Raw genomic sequence first — 21,449 nt, forward strand, 5'->3', positions numbered from 1 at the left:
TTTATAGATACACTCTATATGTACCAGACAACAATTGTGAGTGCCACATGGCAGGACAATGCATGTTTTTTTTCTTTTAAAAAAACAACAGACAAATAGATGAACACCAAATTTATTCAAAATTTGAGGTTCTGGTAATGTGATCCTGGATCTTCCATAAGTGTGATGTGGGCGCTCTCTCAGAGAGACTGTTTCTGATGGGCAAAGCAAAAATGCATGATATAAGAAACTTCAACCAATCAAAATTGATTTGTGAGTGAATTAATCTTGCATAGGATATTAGCTGTATTTTAAAGGGTCCAGTGGAAGCCTTGTCATTTCCTTCCTGTGTAATTCCACTCTGAAAAATTCTGCCTAAGAGCAATATCTGGGCCTTCTTATTTTCATTTTTACAGTGCAAGCAATTTCCAGTAAGCTTCAAATCGTCAATCTGTCACAGGCAAACATTAGCAATTCATTAAAATTTAAAACTTCTACAGAGTTTCTCAATAGCTGAGAGTCCAGGCCTTGAGAACAAAGCAAAAGTTTTAAACAAAGCATTGGATTTTACCAGGCTATTTCAGTGGCAATCAATCAAAATAATTTCTCTTGATTGAGCAATGTCTAGCAATACATAGAAGTTAATACTGACCCAAGAACAGTTTAGTCCTTGATCCAATTAAAAAGAGAAATGACATTTTTCAGGATTCAAATTTTCCTTCCTGTTTGGAAAGACAATAAAAAGAAACTAAATTGGTGTCAGTAGAAGAAACTGAAATTGTGACTGAGGAGCCTTGAGGTACAATATAATGCACAAAGTATTAGGCAGATGAACAATACTATAAAATATGGCTAAAATGGCTTCAAATATGTATAAATTTATCTGCAGTTTTTGCAGGGAACCAGCAATCCTGTCTCATAACTGATCCTGAACTAAGTGAACAGAAGGGTGGAGATACCTCTCAGCAAAAGGAGAAAAAAAAGACTTTGTGGAAACGTTTATTAGTTTTTATTTATTTATTTTTTTTCTAATTGTTGAAGTATTATTGAGGTCCATGAAATATTTGTAATCACTCAACTAGAGGTAAAAGTTGAAAAGAGTTGTGAGAATGGCATAAAGGATAATGAAACTGGAAAGAAACATGTTATATGTATTGAGCTAATTTATTACAATATTTAAGCTTTGTACATTATTCTGTTTTTATAATTACTGCCGAGTGATGCATTGGTATCTTTATGGGCTGCACAGTGGTGCAGTTGGTAGCACTGTTGCCTTGCAGCAAAAACGTCCAGGATTTGATTCCCGGCCTGGGATATTTCTGCATGGAGCATGCATGTTCTCCCTGTGCATGTTTGGATGAACCTGGTAAAGATCTGATTATTTTTACGTAAAAAAACCCCTAGACGAACGGAAAACACAATACTTACTAATGATTTGTGAAAGATTTAGAAAATATAAAATTTTCTAAATCTTGTTATAACGGAAAAAGCTACTTTTGAAGAGAAAGACAATATCTAATGAACTTACTCCTCCGCATATAATTAATTTATTGTTCATCTTTTATTCTGTCTGCACAATGTTATGTAATTGGGTCAAAAACATTTAAATAAAAGCTTTGTTAAATTTAAAATAGACTAAGGCATTCACAGTAATGGGCATCATTAGAATATGGCTTCAGGCTGTACTTTCATTTTACCATAGTTGTAATTATTAAAGGACTCATAATTGTTTTACCATAATATGTGAATGTAATTAGATTTGTGTCCATGAGTATCAGTGACCAGAGGCCTCAGTTCTGATTTGTTCTGATCTAAATACATTTTCACAAGAAGTTGCCCAGTGTGAGCACCAAATGAATCACTAATACCCAGTTGTATACACGAGAGATACAACAACAGACTGATTTTCTGACACTTTGGTTTGCTAGATGTTCTGTTTATGTCGCCCCCTATAACCAAACTGCACCCAGATTCACTTGCAGGCGATCAAGATTTGTGTTTCTAGAAGTCTGTGTGTTTGGACTTTACCAGCATTCATAATCTTTTACATATCCAAATGTGACAGACTTTCCCAGAAAGTGAACTATGTTCCATTTAAAGCAGTCCTAAAGATCTTTTGTTGTGTGATGTAAAATTGTTTTGATCAGAAAGGACTTAAAAGTTATTCATAAACACTTCAGGTCATGGTCAAAAATATTATAGTACAACAAACAAGCATCATTACCACCAATAGGCTACATTCTGTGAATGTTCCTTTTCAATAAATCCAGCACACTCTTTATATGGAAAATATGTGGATCTTTATCAGAGCACCTACTGTAAATGTTTCTTGATGGTTGCATAAAAGAAAAACAGGCAAACCTACAGTGCATGGTAAGTTAATTTGCTTCTCTTACAGTCAAGAAGTATAGTGAATTGCCTCGAAATTTTGTGTAACACTACCAGTATATACTCAAATAGATCTACAGTTATTGGCTTACTTTCAAGTTTGATAATTTAGATAAAGATCATTCATGGAGACCGTCCATTAAAGTCCAAGAGAATCTTTAGATCTCAACTTAAATGAAGTCCGAAGGCCTTGTTTTCATGAATTAAGTGCGACTTGTGTCCAAGTCGTGACTTGAGTCCCCATTTCTGTAAAGTAATCTGCAGAAAAATATCATACTGTATAGACTTCAAGCAGCTAATGTGTATTGAAAAGCGCTAAGTCTGCAGTCAAGGGGTGAAAAAAAATGAGGAGTTGAAAGGTTCAATCTAAAGAGATGAGCCCTGATTAGATTAGCCATGGGTGGCAGCGTCATGGGGGTAATATTCTGAGACATCTTTCTACAATAAATATATTTTTAATTTGTGCTCCTTTATTAACCAGCAAAATCACTTCAAAATGAATAGCACATTATTAAGTCTTCTAGTGGCTCTTACTGTTCTTTATCATGAGTTTGTATCACAGCGCAATTCATCTCCAGCCATTCTTCACTCTAAATATGTTTTATATGAGCCTTCATTTATCATGGCCTGTCAGCTCTTAACTGTATCATTATTCAGTCTAGAGTTATAAATTGGAATCATTAAACGGTTTTTCATATAATCTGATGCAATAACTGCTCCCCCTTTATTGGCTTGTGAAAAGAAAATAGTAAATACAATTGTCTGTCAAGATCTTTGGAGATAGCCGTCTCTCTCCGGCTGGAATGAAATTAGCCCGGCCGAGGAGACAGGATCAATGTCAGCAGATTTGTTCGACTTTCATCGTGGAGGGGACGGGGCGGTGAGCAGATGAAGGATGGAGAGAAAAGGAAGCTGACACTGCCGAACCCGATGAGGAATGTGGGCTATTGCTGTCAATGTTTTTTTCATACAGTGGTACATCAATCAGAACGCCTTTGAACTTCCTGCTCAGCAGCTCTGCAGGGACATTTGTAATGGAGCTATTTCATTCCCCGGAACTCAATGTGTGGACTGTGCATCGTTTGTCAGAGACATTTTCATGAGAGGACATGGAGTGATTAACAGTGACAGTGTGAGGTTAAACGTTTCATCTTTTGTATCATATTCAAATCAGAAGAGGACCTTGGCAGCATGAACTACCCCTGTGACTAGCACATGGTAAAAAATAACAGGAGTAAATTCTGTCTACATTCTGAAAGATCAGAGAGTAAACACCACCTTTCATTCTTCTTTTCTGGATGTATTTATTTTTGCACCGCTTCCACCACAGAACACACAGGCAGCTGAACAAAAAAGAAGTTAGAAGGTGTGTAAATAAAAAAAAATAAATAAAAATCTAGTTAAATTTATTGATGTATACATAAATAATCAGCTCTTATCTTGCTGAAATAATTCATTTTTAAAACAATTATAGTTTCACTTAATAAATAACTACTAATAAGTTTTTTATCTGGGTGAAGATTGCCACCTGCTGGTGACCTCATCAATCACAATTTGTTTTCAATTGTAAAGTTAATAATATAATATAATATAATATAATATAATATAATATAATATAATATAATATAATATAATATAATATAATATAATATAATATAATATAATATAATATAATATAATATAATATAATATAATATAATCAACTCATGTTGCAACTCATTTAAGCTTGTCCTTTTGTAACACAAGCAACCTTAAAAAAATTAATGTATATATACATTTCAGTTCATGCAGTCATTCAGATTTACATTTGATTATTTTAATTTAATCACTTAGCACTAAACCTAACCTATCTTAAAAAATAGTGAAACAATCTAAAAAGAGTATCAGATGTAAAATGGATGTTTAAAAAATTCTTTTAATTCAACATTTTCTTCTTTCGGGAAGTAATGTTAATGATTTGGAGTGGTAGGGCCAGAATTTTGACTTGAAACTGATATCTCTGGAGGGAGCTGAAGATTATAGAGATGGCAAAGAGCCTTTCCAACCTTACATGCCTGGACCTCAACATTACATATAAATGATAAAAATACCAGCGGAAACATTAAAAAATATGATCAGAACATATAAGTTGGAGCTAGACTGCTGTAAAGCGAAGGAGAAATTTTACAGTTATTATGTATTATTTTGTTTTTAAATATGTCTCCAATTAGTTGGCTATGTTTTTATATTTCAACATTTATTTGCTTGATTTCAACTCAAGCAAATAAGGTCAAGAGCAACTTTCGGGCGTTCCATGGTGGCGTAGGGGATAGGGCAACCCACGCTTGGAGGCCTTGAGTCCTCGACGCGGCTGTCGTGGGTTCAGTTCCCAGACCCATCAACATTTACCGCATGCCTTTCCTCTTCTCCTTCCCCGTCAGCCTACCTTCGAACAAGGGACACTAGAGCCCACAAAAGACCCCTGGAGGGGAAAAAAAAAAGAGAGCAACTTTGAATTATGAAGACCTATCATGCAAGCCTATGCTGCCATCTAGCGGATACTACATAGGATGACAACATGTGAGATCTGAGAAATTTTCTAGATCTACATTTCCTAGATGTTAGCAGAGCACAGTGATAAATATTAGGTCTGAAATGAATGGATTTGCTTTATGCTGCAGTTTTTGTCTTGAAGTCTGTACTGGCAACGTCTAGACCAGCTGATGGAGTACATTGATATGGAAGTATTATGTCCAGTATTTCTGATTTTTGTACTGAAATTTTCCACAGGTGGAAAGACGTTTTACATTTGAAACCTTTTTTATTTCTCCTGAAAATGCAGTAAAACGTTTCTTCATATACTGTAATATGAGTGGTTACAGAAGTCTGTCCCTAATTCCAGCCACCTGAAGTTGAAAAAGTACTCTCCGATCACAGATTTCATGGAGGAGGAGGATTCAAGTTTTATTGTTAGCAGGAATTTATTTTTATCCATGCAGAATTCAAGTCCAAGTTTGTGTGAAAAATTCCATTGTTTGCAAAATGTTCAGAGCTTCATGGCAGGGATATTTATTTACCCTCTTCACACACCCGTATTTCCACCTGCACACTGCATGTTTATGTGTAAACTCCAGAGAAAGGGAGCCGGTTCACCCCAAGGTTTCTGTTCTGACAGCAGGCGATGAACCTCAATGATGCTTCTTTTACCTCCTACTTCTTCTGTCTTTCTGCCTCACCCTTGAAACGTCCTCATCTTTTTGTGTGAAGTGTGTGAAGATGCAGGAAAGGTCTGAAAAAAAAAAGCAAATTTTTCAGACTCTTTGCTGAGCTATAAATTACACCACTACTCCATTAAACCACAGCTTCAGCAAATAAAGAGCTACTAATGCATTGAAAAATGGCTCTCTCGTATCAGGAGAAAGGTTTGCTTTTTGAATATTGGGTTTACTTCGAGTCAGTAAGTAATTTAAGGATGCCTGATGCAAAATAGCAAATTACTTGCTCTTTCAGGGTTATATAACAAGGCTATGTCCCCAACACCACACACCTCTCATTTAGGCATCTTTTTACAAATGCAAAAATATGTATGGGAAGAGTGGAAAAGTACCCACATAGCAAAATGTATGTACGGTATTTACTTATTTAAGTTTGTCTGTTAGTTTTACTTATAAATATTCTTCGGATTATTAAAGATCTGGCACCCTTAAAAAAGCCAGTACAATTTATTTAAATGTGCAACTTTAAGAAACTAGCACAAAATAGTAATAATAATAATAATAATAATAATAATAATAATAATAATAATAATAATAATAATAATAATAATAATAATAATAATAATAATAATAATAATAATAATCTTAAAATATCTTTTTTCAATTAGTGTTCACACTTTTTTAGCCCCCTTAGTCAAGTATTTAAAATAAAAGATGCAAGTGGTGTTGCTTCCCATTACACCATGTTCGTCTCTAACATAGTTTGATCTTATACATTGTACAAGACAAGACCATACAACTGAGTCTTTTGTCAGTGCTTGAAGATGATGAAACGCACGACCAGCTACGTCTCCTCAGTCACCCGTGAACCATGTCTTGTTAGACAGGCTGATTCTGCAAATGTGTCATCACTTTGCACCATCTTGTCGATATGATCGCAGTTTTTTTTTTCTTTTTTTTCTTGAGAACATGATATGACCTATAGAACTGTCATGTCGAGTAAAAAAACAAGTTAAAGGAATGTTTTTATCTTGTGTCCTTTAAGGCCAAAGTTCAAATTACTGCTGTGCTCCTGCTTTACCTTTCCCTGTGACCTTGTAACAGTAATGAGACTGGTCCTGTTTTATGACAAAGCAGTTCTTTTACATAAATTAAATTTTCAACGTCATTTAAAACATATTGAGAAACATGATCTCTTTACCTTTGAAAACCTGTGTTTACTTTATCTCTGGTTCATCTGTAAAAACTGATGACGTTTTTCCATCAATTTTGCATGACGAAAAAAAAAAAACGTTTAAACCATTATAAGGAGCCCATCAAACCTGTCCTCCTGGGCTTGCTTCCACTTGCCTTGGCTCCATAAAAAAACTTCTTTTTTTTTTTTGTGCTGAGAATGGCTAAGGATGAATCATGTGAAGACAAGGAGACAGTGACAGATCCATTTTTAACTTTTACTCAAACATTTTAGTTCCAGAATGCTAATAACATCTCGGTTGGTTCGGTTAAACAGTCACTGAAGAGTGGGTATCAGTTTCAGGGGGTTCCTCTTTGCAGACAGTATCACTGATACTCCATTGCCTCCCAATCCACTCACACTTAAAACAGCAAAGTGATCTTTCTTCTTGACTTTTTTTTTTCTTTTCTCATTTTGGGATACCCACAGCTTATCTTCTATTGGGATTTTAAGTACCAGACCAACACAAAGTAGGAATCAGATTTGTGGTAGAAGGAAATGCACAGTGTTTGGGGTGATGGAAAATTAACCCAGGATGTCCTCCTGAGACAACATCAACATGGAGAAACTTGGTGGTAACATCTTACTGTGGGCATGCTTCTCATATGCAGAAATATGAGAAGCATATTGCTTACAGGATGGATGGAGCAAAGTACAGAACAAACATGGAAGAATAGCTGACCTAAAGACCTGAAACTGATGCAGATGTTCACCTTCCGGAAGGAAAATGACTTCAATAAAAGCCAAGAGCTGGAGTGGAATGATTTTGCTCAATGTATACGTTAGAAAGGTCTACTTAAAATCCAGATTTAATGTTCACTGATGTTCCATGAAATCGGACTGAGCACAAGGCACTTTGCAAAAATAAATGGGTTATAAATTTCAGTCTCAACATGCACAAACCCAAGAGAAGAAAAACCTGATTGGCTTGGTGTGGTTCTACAAATTGTTCTACAAAGTCTCAGAGGGATTCAAACTGACATCATCTCCTCTGCTTTGAGACAAGAGGGCATGTAAACCCCAACCTCTGTATGCCTGTATCACCATCTCCAACAGAACACCCCGGGGATCATCATGCCGCATCGCAATCCACATTACAACATCAACATGCAACATCACAATCACGAGTCATTACTTGAGTATAATATTTGATGAAGTTAAAGTTTGTTATTCTCAGCTGAAGGAACACTTGACTTGAGAACCCTTCTCTAAAGATGTTTTGGAGAAGTGGCAGTAGGTTGTGGTCTGCTGCATTTGGGCCCACTTTAAAAGCTCCCCTAAGACTTCTCCTTTGAGACAATTGCAAGATGAATCACATCAAGAAAGGTTTTGTCTTATCAACACAAGTTTCCCCCACTTCAAGCTTTCCATTGAGAAATCTACAATAATAACCAAAACATCTTGACAACACCATATAGCCATAAAGATAACATTAAAAAGCAACAAGCATAATTTGATTCATCATCTTGAACAGATTCTTTGAAGTGCAATGAGTTGATGAATTGTTGGTGTTTGTAAGGGGCTGACAGATGTTGCAGATTTCAACACAGCTTAACGCCCTCTAATTATCATGAATGAAGGTACGTTCTCCTTGACTTCTCATAACACTGCGTGTTGTCTTGAAAACGCACTGAGACCTCAGGCCAACCCCATAATTAGCTGTAATATGGGTGCACACAACTCAAATATGGTTACATCAACACTGACATTGAGTAAGCTCAGTTTTTTATTTTACATTTTCCAAAGCTGTTCCAAGGAATAACATAATCTCATGTGGGTTCCACCACACATGCCATCATTATCACAACTGCCCTCAACACTGTTTGATGGGACTTGTAATCTTACTTGTAACTGTTACCACTAAACTCCTAGTTGTGCAACCACACTCTATATCTTTTATTTAGTTGTGTGAGCCTTTGCAGAGTTCTCCTATATGTAGGTATAATTAGAGTTTTGATATCAGACTAAAAATAAACACAAAATGCACTGAAAAATCTTGTGACACAAATTTACTTGAGTCACAGTACCATGGCTTTCTATTAGCTTTCAGATTGACATTCATTTCTAGTTAAAATTATAACAAGTCTCTGTACTGAATGTCTCTCCCAGCATGATTGAGTGGACAGAAACCTGATCTGACTTAAAGAATATGAAAAAAATGTATTGCTCATCAAACAGGTAGAGCAGGAATGCACCAAGAACACAATTTTTTATAAAGTATTTGCATGGTTGAATATGAACATTAAGGGACTAAAAATGTCTAAATGCTTGATATACTTGTAAGTGTTGACTCTTATGAGGTAAAAAATTTCTAGTAAAATGTCTAATAGGAATACATTTCCTCTATGACTGTTCTTCTGTTACCAGTTTTATACACCAGCAAATTTTATCTGCAGCACCATCTACTGTTTAAACTTGTAAATATAGCACATCAGTTGTGCCTGAAATGAAAGTGTCAAAGTTAGTAGGACAATCTAAGCCAAATTCTCACACGATAGCCTGCTTAAGACAAAGTATTACCATTCCATGAATAAAGCTCAAACACAATCCATGTTTCATGACCACAGGTGAGAGGCGGAACATTGACAGATTGGGAACCTGAAGGCTTTATTTTTATGGGTCAGCTCTTGTTTGCCGCAGCAGACTGGAGGATGCCAGCAGACAAAGTCCCAATCTGTTGATTACGTCTCTAATCCATCCTACAATCACCCCTAAACAAGAGGGAAGATACTTGAACTCCCCAACTTGATTAATAGACAGGCCTTCTAGCAATCTACCTTTTCCTGTTGAGAAAAAATACCTCAGACTCAGAATCACTGATTCTCAGCCAGAAATCTTCATAAAGTATTGGTAACCAACTCAGTGCTCACAAAAGGCCAAGGCTTGAAGAAATCAAAAGAACCACTTCATCTGCAAAACCCAGAGTCGCAACACTGGTGTTCTTAAAACAGACATCGTGCCCCTTTAAATACATGAACTCACAAACAGAATCAATGACAAATGGCATTGTTAGTAGAATCCATTCTGCATTTAGAACCAGAAAAATTCTTCTTTTGATAGTATGAAAAACATGTATGTTAGGTTATTTGGCCTCACTGTCTTGCTCTCCTTGTGCTCTCGTGTCTCGTGTGTTTCTGTGTTACCCTTTGACTGACTTGTCTACAGAGTGTACCTTGCCTCTTTATATATGACTGCTGCAATTACAAATTTTGTGAAAATTAGGCAGCCATGACAAATAGATGGATGCTCCAAAATGTACAAAATATAATTCATGTATGAATTATATATTACTAAGTTTATATTAGTAATTTATATGTTTATATATGGCTAATTCTTAAATAATGTGCTCTTGAATTTTACACACCTACATATGTTTTTTTTTTCTTCACTTTTGCACACTGGCATGGCTTTGCTCCTGCAAGGCTTGGGAACAGCTCATAGAAAGCCTATCTTGAGATCAGATGCATACAGGCATGCAGGTCACAGAAAAACTCATGCATATGTTCCTTCACTTGCTTGTCTGGTTTTTATCTTTCAAATTTGTTGAGTATTAACGGTGGTAATTAATACCATCCTTAACAACACCAATGAATACACTCTCCATGATAATGTTTTGCCTTATGCTTTATGTACAGTAAAATCAATGACACAGTCTTTATGACAAGAAAAAAAAAAGTTTTCCAAACAAAGATTGCCCTGTGTGAAAAATGTGTTTCCTCCTTGTTAAATAAAGAAATAATTAAATGAAGAAAGCATGAATATTTTCCAAAGATAATACAATAAAATTACTTGTAGACCTTAATCAAAGTTTAAAAGTGTTGCTCCTTTCCCACAGTAGTCCTTTCCTGACATGGTTGGTTTTTCTGCTTAATAATTTTACCTTTTCTGTTTTCAGCAGGATTGTGTTAAAAATAAAAATTATATGTTCTCCAGTAAGCCCCTAAAATAATAATAACAAAACATGCTAATCAAATAAAAATAAGGGAGATATTTTTTTTCAAGTCACCTTAGAATCATGTCATCTCACTGGGAATCAGTGGAAATGATTGGTTTACAGATTAGAACCTACAGACTGGCTGACAAATTCTGTAATTCAAAAAGGCAAAAATTAATCATAATGAATGGTGCATTTCAACCTGAAAATCCTCTGTGAAATGCACACTATACATTTCACAGCTAAAGATATTTACATACTGTAGCGTTTCCGAATAATTCATGCTGGCTTAAAATCTGGGTTATTTGTGCCACTGACATAGTAGAAAATGTCTAGCTCAACCGCAAAACCATAAAAATATCCACTATCCACTCTACCATATTGTGAATTGTGAAAGCATGATTAATAAGAGAGAAAAAGTCAGAATGCAAACATAAAAATATTACAAAAGTCTCAATATTATGATTCAAAAGGCTGGGAATGTAGTGCTATAAGCAGCACATTCATTCAGGAAGCAGCACGTCGAAGAAAATGGGGGCGCTAAGGGGTTTTTTCTTGGCCCGCAAGTCCAGGCTTGATTGCAAGTCTATGTATCCCTAGTCAGTGCAAACATGTCAAATATTTCAGCACCGGTATGATGGAACGAAGTTCATTTATTCCTCTGCAATGTTTGCATCACAGGCTTTAAAACTAATTTGGGCTTAAAGACAGTAAATGCTTATCTTTTTAACATTTTAATTAAAGATGAAAAATCTCTATTGTCAATTTAAAAACTAAAGTAGTTTATGATGGCTTGATTAAGATTTACCGTTAGCTTTATCAAATCCCAACTCAAGTTTTTCATATTTATTTTCTTGAACCTGCTTCCAAAGCTTCAGCTACTCAACGAGAAGGAAGAGACGTCCAGCTGATCAGTCCACACATGTGGTGAGGGGACAAACAAGTCTCCAGTATGTGGACACTGAACCGTGATTCAACAGCTTTCAACAGATCACCAACATTACAGACGACCACAAGCAGGAATTCAGGTGCATTTCAGGAAATTGGCTCAGCTGTCTTTTGAGAAACGTGAAAAGTGCAGGTTTTGCTGGAATATATGCTACTGAGAACACCCAAAACAAACCAACTTCCTGGCCCAACTGGCATCCAAAGCAGGGTAGAAATAAGGGAATGTATTTATGGGCATCTGGCTCCGGTACAGTGAGGTCAAAGCACTGATATCAGTCATAAAAGATCCTTACACCCCTGTATATTCATCTGAAAAAGAAATAACTATGGGATTTAATAATTAATTTTTCCTACTCATATATACACATAAAGTTTTTCTGTTTAGAATAAAAAAATAATCTTCTTCTATTCTCAGGATCCTACAGCTTCTCAGAGACATGAAACCGCTGATTTTGTTTCTACAGCGCTGTGTCAACAGTGTCCAATCCTTCTCTGGGATTTCTTTCTCAGAAGAACAAGACTATGCTGGTAACATTGACTGATATCGAGCTTGGCGTTTGAAAGAAGACACAGGGTTTTTATAAGCTCATTAATCTTAAAAGGAGTAACTGTCAGAAGACATACAGTACCCCTATTCCTGACATAGAAAAGGCCCCTCCAAGGCCGTAATTTCTGGTTTGGCGGAAAACAATATTACACTGTGCCTGACAGAAGGCCTTGAATGTCCTCTTGCACAATTTTCCTTCTTAGATCTGGCATATTTAAGCTATGAAACACAGACTCGTGCAACAATAGTAATCACACATGGCTGCTCAAAGAAAAGGTTTGGTTAAGGATAGAAGTCTTTTTGAATCACAGGTGCTTTAGAGAGAAACAATATACTTCTTAGAGAAAAGACACTTAAAGTAAATAGAAAGCAGTTCTAAAAGTGAAAGTCAAATGTTAGCCATAGAGGTTGTGGAATAACAAGGTTAAAATGCAGTGTTTATATCGGTTTCCATATGTGACCCGCTGTTTTCAACTTCTCTGGCCGACTTCCAAATACGACAGCCATGAATCAGCATCGAGTCTGAAGTGCTCCGAAAGTAATTAAGGGCTCTCCTCTTAATTGACAACAGATCCAGACAGGCGAGGCCTGAGTGCCAAACAAAAACTATGGGAACATACAGAGACACGTGTAAAATTGCTGAGAAAAGTTTTTTAAATAGATAACATTAGCTGGGAGAGTTAAAAATCTAGCAAAAAGACATATTATGTAACAAGCCACAAAATAAATTGTTTATTTTTTTGCTTTTCATGATGTTTGCATGATTCACTTAAAATTTCTCAATGAACTCCATCACACATCAAAATTTGTTATGTCTGTTTAGAGAGTTCTGCCCATGTTGAGGAATTTCCTCATTTCCTTAAAATGATACAACTATTTGTTTCCCCCCAACCTCTCATTATACAAGAGGTTTCTGTATGTGACCACAGAGGGAGCTCTTCATTATGTTTTAACTCGTCTTGCCATGTTGTGACATTAAACACCTTAGTAGTGATATTAGAAAGTCATACTGGGGCACAAGATATGAATAAATTTAATAAGGTAAAATCAAAATATTGATATTTAGAACATTGCACAATTCCATCCTCTCAATCCTTTTAAATGAGGAATGCCTGATAAACAGATCTTTTGCCTCCTTAGCACTATTATTCTCATAATAGATGCTTCTTATTTACACTTGTTCAAAGGCTCTCTACTCCAAAACAGTGATGCAATTAAATGCTAGTTTTCATCTTCTATAGACCACCTTAAGCAAATCATTGCTCTAAACAGCACCTGCTGTTTCTGAAGAGAATTACTGTTGTGCATTTGAATTAAAGTCTTTCAACAGGAAGCAGCAGTAAGCCTGGTAAAAGAAAAATGTTTTTAAAGTGGAATTATAGGGGGCTTATGTCATAAAAATCTAAATGCAGATTCTTCACTGTATGGTAATTTGATACAAGCAGAGGAAAAACCCAATGGTTTCACTTTTAGGACAGTTGGCAAATAGTTTACAGCTGGAGGTTGTTATTAGGTGTTTCTGGATTTTTCTTTTACTGGTAGGTGTTTTCCAGTTTCTTCCCTCCACTACTCATTTTTGCTTCTGACGCTCAATGTGTGATTTTACATTTTCTTTACTTGTTTTAAATAAGCATAATCCAAAGAGTTAAAGCATCCTTGTTTCATATACCACTGTGGAGAATTATCCTTTCTCCTTGTTAAGTTCTTGATGTATGAGGTTGAAGAAGAGTCATTGAGCTGAATTCATGGGTTCCATTTATTAATACCAAAATACAGCTGGTCCATTTATCATGCTACCTTTAGGAACTGGCAGGACAAAATGACATTAAGCAACAGTTTGTAATTCTATTTGTTAGCCTCTATCTAAGCTACGCCCTTAAGGGGGCGTTCCCTAGTGCCTCATTTCCTTTAAGCTTTGAGGGTGGTTCCTAACATTTCATTTCCTTTAAGCTTTAGCTTTGTAACTAGCGAAAAGAGATAGAAGAAAAACACAGAATTATTTATTCTCAACGCCACCTGATATATTTGATTTATTTGTTCTTTACTAGCAGAGTTCGAACTGAATTAACAGGTTAGATATATTATTACATTTCAAAAATTTTAATTTTGCATAAAAACACGTTTTCTTGCCAGTCATCTCAGGAAGTCATATATTGTATAGAATCACAACATGTAGAGTGATATATTCCAGCCCTGTGTTTCTAGGAATTTTGATGAGATAATAAAAAAACAATATCTCAGAACATTAGAATATTGTGAAATAGGCTATTGTTGTCATTATAGGGAACTAATCAGTCTTCGCCTGTCACATTCCCTGTGTCAAGTCAATTCTAAATAAAAGACAATTAACCTTAGCTACAATGGGCGAGAGTCCTGTTTTCAGATGAAAGTTAATTTTGCATTTTGTTTAGAAATCAAGGCCCCAGGGTTTGGATGGACAGTGGAGAGACAGAATCTACATTGTTTGAAGTCCAGTGAGAAGTTTTTACAGTTAGTGATGGCTTAGGGTGCCATGTCCTCTGCTGTTGTTAGTCCGCTGTGTTCTCCAAAGTCCATAATTTCTTGGACTTTGGTAGTCTACGAAGGCCTTCTAGAGCATTTCAAGCTTTCCTGTTCTGACTAGCTTCATGGTGATGTTGATTTTATTTTCCACCAATGCACCTGTCCACACTACCAAAGGTACTAAGAGCTGGTTCATTTGCCTAGTGTTTCTATTTTTGGTTGGCCAGTAAACTCCCTTGACCTTTTTCCAGTAGGAAATATTTTGTTGCTGTCAAGAGGAAGAAAAGAGACACCAGACAAAACAAGGCAAATGGGCTGGAAGCAGTTATCAAAGCAGTTTGGCCTCCACTACACTTACGCTGTGCCACAGGCTGATGCATTGATGCACTAATTCATACAAGAGGAGGCCCAACCAAGTATTCAGTGTATAGAAATGTACATACTTTTCAGAAGCCTGGCATTTGTGCTTAAAATAGTTATTATATTATATAAAATATTATTATTATTATTATTATTATTATTATTATTATTATTATTATTATTATTATTATTATTATTATTATTATTATTATTATTATTATTATTATTATTATTAAGTCATCTGACTCCTTTGTGTTAAAAATAAACTTTCAAATTAAGCCACAATAATGTGACTACATTCAATAATAAAAAGGTGGCAGGCAAAATTAAAATGTGTTGTTCATTAGAGACAACAGTCCCAGGGTTGAGAAGCGCTCCTTGCTAGAAAGTTCAACATTAGCAGAGCTTTACTAAATCTTTTACCTGACAGCTTCAACTAACTGTGCTATGCAATGACTGCCTCTTGGCCAAAAGGCTCAAGTTCCTAGCAAGTTTGACTTTGGCATCAAGGCATAAAATATTACTGAAAAAGAAAACCATTTAAACCTTCTGCTAATATCTTCTCTTTACCTGAAGCATTTGCTGAAGCTCAGGTTGGTAGCCAGATTAACATTAGCATTGTCACTAAGCCAGTTAGAGCTCAATCCAAATGAATATCAAATAACTCAAATCAGTGGTTAATAACCAGACCACAACGTTCTGAAGTGCAAAAAAGTACATTTAGCTTTTTAATCCAGGTATACTGGATGGGGGGTAGGCCGATAAACGGGCATCTTGAGTATTTGCTTGAATGGACAGGCAAACATTTTGGAAGATGCATTTTATGCAAGTTAACCAATTGGCATCTCTTTTGAACGCTTTCTTATTTTGGCATGCCCAATCATACCTCTTACCCCCGGCTTAAACTCCCATCTCTGTTCTTGCAGAGATGAAAAAAAAAAAGTTTAAAAACTTTTTCAGCCAGTAGGGTAGACTACACGTGTGCATAGATGTTCGTGAAATAACGTTGCGGAGACATTCCCATAATTTATGATTATAAGGCAATCATAAATCCATTTGTATGGTCTGTTTTGGGGGCGGGCACCTCAGTCAATTGCACACATCCTCATTTTTTCATAAAACTCTGTGCCTAGCATGAGCAGGACTTGCCAAATACAAAGAGCAACAAAATATCATCTGAAAATATTGTATTTTTACAATACTGTTTGTGTACTAATTGTCTACTGTGTAGAGCACTGAACAAAATAACTCACTGTTCAATGCTTGTTGCCCTTAAAAGCCCTTGAAAATTTTTAATTCATGAGCCAGAATTTGTAGTTTGATTTGTATTAAGTAAGCACATCCTCCCATTCTTCTTCTTCTGCTTCTAGCATTTGAATGCAGGCTGTCAATCTGCATGTACTATTTGAAATGAGAACTACAGTGTTTCAACTGCACTCAAACGAACAAGGTAATTTTTTTACTAAACTAGTGCAAACTGATCTCCACAATGTTGTTTCACGAATATCTATGCACATGTGTAGTCTACACTACTGACTGAAAAAGTTTTTAAATGCTATTGATGAACTAACAATACTTTAACTAAAATATAGAACATACATGATCACACTGAAATGTCTTTGTAATATTTAGCAGTATTTAAGCTAAATTTAAAAGCATATGGTTAGTAGAACCAAAAAATAGAATGCACTCAGTAAATACCACTTATTAAAACTACTGTAATACACGATCAAATATTCATAGGGATCATATATAGGGATCGTGTCTGACTAATCATGATGGAGCACCTGGAGCAAAAATGCAAAGCCATATGTAGCATATACATTTTAGAAAAATCAAGCCTGATATAATGTTTAAGATGTAAATGCTTCTCTTACTGTAACTGCAAATTTCTATTGTTACTGAAAGGTTTTGACAGCTTTTATATAAAAATTTGACTGCATTGCATATAATACCCAGACTTTCCCCCAGCAATTCTTTCGGTTATAAGTACTGTAAAATTGGCAGGCCAATGCATATTATGAACCCAGTTTAAAAGGCGTAAATAATTTGCCATTTCCTCTGCATCTCTCCAAAGCACCAACTCTCAAACAACAGATCTGAGTCATAATTAGAAGTATGTTTAAAACACAAAGAAACACGAGACATGTTTGGGGAAGGTCACAAGCAATTACCAGCCTGGTAAAACAAAAAATAAAAAAGCTGGCATGTCTCACATGGCACCACCATGTGCCCTCATTAGGCATGTTCTGCAGCTCAGAGTGGGTCTCATGACTATAAAAGAACTCAACTCCCTGCCTTCTGAGGCTGGTCTAACCAGCAGGAGCACAAAGAAACTACACAACACCACCTCTAAATCAGATAGGAGCAGACAAACCTTCTCTGCTATGATTATCGGTGGAAGAATCTGCGTGGTTCTTTACAGGTTGGGAATGTTTGACTTTTAGAGGATTAAAACATATTTCCACTCCCTCTTGTCAAATAAGAAGCAACATGGACATCAGACAAAAGCCTATAAAACTTTAAATTTTTTGTTAAATGTTTACACTGCAAAATTTGAGGTCTTCAAATAAGACAAAGTTAACCTTCTATGTGCGTATTAGACCTAATTGCATACATGAACCATGTTACCTTTAAATCCCACTGCTTGTGTTTCATTCTAATATGCTAAAAGAAGCAAGTTGATCCAAAGTTGAATTTACATATCATTTATTCTACCATTTAAATATTTTTGTGAGCATGAGGACTAGATGGCATTTCTTTACAACATCAGGATACTTGCTCCTGAACGATCAGAATAATATGTACCATCAGACTCAAAGTAACAATTATTATGTTCACTGGATTCAAGGGAAAATAGAAGTTTAAATTTGTCTTAAGACTTTAAAGACAAAGCACACTTGAGGACGTTTATCCTTGGATGACACTTAAAACCAACATCAATATTGACCAACTAGGGTCATTGCACCTTGCTGGTGTCAGGTGTCAACTGAATGAGTTGGGGGGACATTTTTATTTAACTCTGTCAAGACGTCTGTTTGAACTTTTCAAGTCTGCGAATGACTTGATGGCATAAATTAATTACTTCAAGGAAAAAAAAAATACTATTAGAATTTACACATGACAAAATGTTCATGCGGAACAGAAGTTGTGTTATTTTTTTACACTAGAAAACGTGTGTAAAATATAAATCATTAAGCTTATTTTGATTTTAAGCATATTACTGTTCAATAACAGTTTAACACTAAGAAGATTAACTAATTTTATGAAAACAATATATCTAAAGAGAATTTAACTCAAAATGTACTTCCTTAAGCTGTTACTTCTATTATTTAATGTGTAACAGAGAATAGGGGCACCAATTTATTTATGAGGGTTTAAATAAGCACTTAGTTAAAGTTCAGAACTGTCGTAGGACTTTTGCTTGTCAGTTTCTGTGTTGGAGCAATAATTTAAGTTTGTGTACATCCTTAACTAGGAATAGCAACATTAAAGCTAAATGCAAGCTTGAAATCAAGTCTTCATGCAGCCATTAGTATTGTGCAGCATATCTTGAGTATGGACATGAATGGACAGGTCAACATGCGACCTTGTCAGAATAGATTTGTGCAGGGGCTGTGGTCTGTTATTTTGTTTTGTTTTGATTTGTAATTAAATATATTTATATAACCAAAATGCTCAAGATTATTTATTTGGTTAATTTAACTGAGTAAATTAATTTCCAAAACTGATTATAGTATAATTTATTAATTTAAATCCCTTTTAGTTTTTGAGTCTGAAACAAAACAAGATTCATATATTTTTTTTTAATCCCAATTTTATTGATCAAATGCTGGTCAGTGAAGATTTCCGTCTTTGAAATCTGAGAGTTCTAGTAAAATTACAAGAATCCATAAATAGATTAATGCGTGATCCATAGATATCAAATAATTCTTATGCGCAATATAGTTTCACTAGATCATATAAGGAATAAAAATGTATTTTTATAAACGCATAAATGTGTCAGAACGAACAGACTTAAGTATTCACATAGTAATATACATACATCAATTTATTTCATGTCAAATATACCTATACATATGAAGTATTAACTATTGCTGAAAATTAACTAAGCGCTCAACAAATTAATGTTGTTTCCGCTTTCAAAGCGTTTTCTGTTGTACGAATTTTTATGTATGAAAAGAGGTTCTATCAGATCAAAAATGGAAAAACAGACAAATATTTCATAGCTGTGGCCTCTACGTGACAGAAAAAAATTTTAAATTTGAAATCAAATATTGAGGACTGTATTTTGGTATTTATGTTTCTGCTGTCGTGTTTATGGGGGAATGTATTGTGGGAATACACTAAGTCCTGGAAAAAAGGACAGACGCCGTTCAAGATGTGCTTTTGTTTTGTCACACCTGAGAAGCGACATCAGACAGTTGCGAAGTGCGCAAAATTGCACCAACGACTTCTTAAACGCAGATGTTTTTGCCTAATTTATAGAACATTCGTTCTTTGACATCTTTATGTGCAAAGATTTCCGCATGGTTTCAAACTCAAGAAAATTAATTTGTTAGAGATTTCTGAAATTCCAGCAATGCAACCTGCATAACGACCATTGTAATTCAATGTACAAAGACTAGCATTTTTTATTTGTCTTGAATACGTGATGCATCTCGGACATAATAAAAAAAAAAGAAAATAATTTCGTCTAAATGTCACAGCAATTTCATAACAGATACTTAGTGATATTTTTTTCTTAAATAACGACTTAGTTCCGAAATACACTAAATATCAACAAGGTTAAGAAATGCGTTTGCTCTGCATAAAAGCAAAGTTAAATATTTTTTGTCCTTATTTTCCCACATCTATTGGAGATATCAGGAGTTGAATATGAGTGAATATGATAGCTATAACTGTAAGCTATCATAAAACGTCTCCCAGGTTAAAATATCAGACGTGGTCTTAAGGTTAATAAACGAAAAGGCCGCACATTGTGGCTATGGCACTGAAACTTAAACTAGTAAAACTGGTTTGAGTTAGATGTGCAAAAATAGTTGGAAATGTTGGAGTCATAGAAGTGATCTTTTCTACCGCACCTAATTTTGATATCTAAACTTTCTACACTGAGTTGCAAGAAAGGACCCTTAATAAAAACACCAGTCCGAAGAGTCACGCAAATAAACGACTGAAGTACTGCAGTTCCACAGTTGTCCAGACGAGGGGGGTCCACAGATTAAGTAATAGGGGGAAAGTGAGTGGGAGACGGTAAAAAAGACAGACAGATAGACAGAAGTATATATATATATATATATATATATATATATATATATATATATATATATATATATATATATATATATATATATATATATATATATATATATATATATATATATATATATATATATATATATATATATATATATATATATATATATATATATATATATATATATATATATATATATATATATAGGTACAACTTCATTTTCTCCACCTATTCTAATATTTCGAGAGACTGTGTCTGAGACCCTCGCTGGTTGTAAGCCGGCGTGATGCTTTCCATGTGTCCTGCTCTATGATCTGTATGATGGGCTACAGCAGACAGGCAGGACGAGGGGTAGGGGAAGTGGTGGGAGCACGTGAAAAAAAAAAGAGTAAAGAAACAGGGATGGGGGAATGGAATACTGCACCTTGTTACCATTGGGTCGACTGTTAAGTTTTACAAGTAACGTTTTGTGAGCTTATAAACGATACTTTCTAAACTCACACAGGAAACTTGGAAAACACGCTGTGATAATATTCCTCTGTGGAATCCAGTTGATATCCTAGTCTGGTGAGCTCTGCCATCTACAGCGGTATCGATTACATGAGGCCATTCTCATCTTTGAGTACCTAACGCTGGCTAGTAAAATAAAATAGAAAATCTCACACTGGAAATGTGCTTGTTTCTTTTCCCCTAGCTCTGTATATATATATATATATATATATATATATATATATATATATATATATATATATATATATATATATATATATATATATATATATATATATATAATATATTAGCAATTAACATCTTAAGCCATTTAAATCATATATAAAACTTAACATAAAAGAACGCAATAAAGCGCACCAGATTACATTGAAATGTTGAAAAGAGTTTCAGCAATGTCTTGACATGCACAAACACCAAATCTATCATATGTAAGTTCTTACCATGGGCTGCATGTTGGACGAAACGTTTTCCTCTCTTTCACTTCCCCTATGCAAAATAATGAAGGGAGGCTGCACAGCTCCGACCGGATGGGCTCCGTATTGGCTGACAACCTCTCCAGGGCAGGGCAACCAATGAGACCAGAAAGGGGGCTTGGC

At 35.2% G+C, this 21,449-nt stretch overlaps 1 long non-coding RNA gene across 1 annotated transcript; it reads right to left on the reverse strand.

Moving 5' to 3' along the window:
* Positions 1 to 96: 96 nt before the first annotated feature.
* Positions 97 to 21,389, reverse strand: LOC122846408. The gene is made up of 3 exons (XR_006373233.1): positions 21,294 to 21,389; positions 5,554 to 5,635; positions 97 to 4,828 (listed from the first exon to the last, which is right to left on the reverse strand). It is a non-coding gene; the product is annotated as an uncharacterized LOC122846408 (long non-coding RNA).
* Between the last annotated feature and the right edge of the window lie 60 nt (positions 21,390 to 21,449).

The sequence above is a fragment of the Gambusia affinis genome, linkage group LG16 (genome assembly GCF_019740435.1).
Source record: "Gambusia affinis linkage group LG16, SWU_Gaff_1.0, whole genome shotgun sequence".
Classification (NCBI taxonomy): domain Eukaryota; kingdom Metazoa; phylum Chordata; class Actinopteri; order Cyprinodontiformes; family Poeciliidae; genus Gambusia; species Gambusia affinis.